Below are 1,458 nucleotides of genomic sequence, written 5' to 3' on the forward strand. Positions count from 1 at the left end.
TTTTGAGACAGAGTCTTGCTCTGTCACCCAGGCTGGAGTGCAGTGGTGCAATCTTGGCTCACTGAAACCTCCACCTCCCAGGTTCAAGTGATTCTCATGCCTCAGCCACCTGAGTAGTTGGGATTATAGGTACACACCATAGTGTCTGGCTTATTTTTGTATTTTTAGTAGAGACAGGGTTTCGCCATATTGGCCAGGCTGGTCTCGAACTCCGGACCTCAAGTGATCTGCCTGCCTCAGTCTCCCACAGTGCTGGGCTTACAAGCATGAGCCACCACGCCTGGCCTGTATCAGATGTTTTTAAGTTCTAAAATAGGAGTCTGGTTGCCCAGTCTGGTTTTAAGCAGGCAAAAACAAAATGCTTGGATATTTGTGCCTGTTTTTTTAGTATTTTGGGCTTTTATTGAACTTCATTGTATTTCTAACTTCAATCCTGTATCTTCTCCCCTTTAAAATAGATTCTGGCCTGGTGCAGTGGATCACACCTGTAATCCCAGTACTTTGGGAGGCCGAGGTGCACAGATCACTTGAGGTCAGGAGTTCCAATGCCAGCCTGGCCAACATGGCAAAACCCTGTCTCTACTAAAAATACAAAAATTAGTGGGGCGTGCTGGTGCATGCCTGTAGTCTCAGCTACTCAAGAGGCTGTGGCAGGAAAATCGCTTGAACCTGGCAGGTGGAGGTTGCAGTGAGCCGAGATCACACTACTGCACTCCAGCCTGAGTGACAGAGCAACACGTTATCTCAAAAAAAAAAAAAAAAAAAAAGATTCTTACATCAATTGACCTGTTTCACTTTTAACATTAAAATTAAGTTTCTTATGAATACACCAGCTATATGTAAAGCTAATTGGATACATGTACCACAAGCAGTGAAAAATTTGTGATTAAATGTTTTCTAAATGAAGAGTTGTGAACCAAACAAAAGAAAATATGCCATTAGTTGATAGTGCATAGCTTTATGGACAGTCCAGAATAATACTTATTAGTAAACTGTACATGCTTCTGGGCCAAGCACAGTGGCTCACGCCTGTAATCCCAGCACTTTGGGAGGCTGAGGTGGACAGATCACTTGAGGTCAGGGATTTGAGACCAGCCTGGCCAACATGGTGAAACCCCGTCTCTAGTAAAAATATAAAAATTAGCTGGGCATAGTGGCGCACGCCTGTAGTCCTAGCTACTCAGAGGGCTGAGGCACAAAATCACTTGAACCCAGGAGATGGAGGTTGCCATGAGCCAAGATCAGGCACTGCACTCCAGCCCGGGCAACAGAGCAAGACTCCATCTCAAAAAAAAAAATATATATATATATGCTTCTTAACCTTAAAATATGTGTTTTGAACTCCCCCACCTTGTATAAAATATTGGACTAAATTAATATTTTTTATTCTTAGGGTCGCTGGTCATCCTCTGGCACAGAATGAACGTTGTCTTCACATGTTTTTACAAGATGAAATAA

Source organism: Rhinopithecus bieti, unplaced genomic scaffold (assembly GCF_001698545.2).
Source record: "Rhinopithecus bieti isolate Rb0 unplaced genomic scaffold, ASM169854v2 scaffold_11508, whole genome shotgun sequence".
Taxonomy (NCBI): domain Eukaryota; kingdom Metazoa; phylum Chordata; class Mammalia; order Primates; family Cercopithecidae; genus Rhinopithecus; species Rhinopithecus bieti.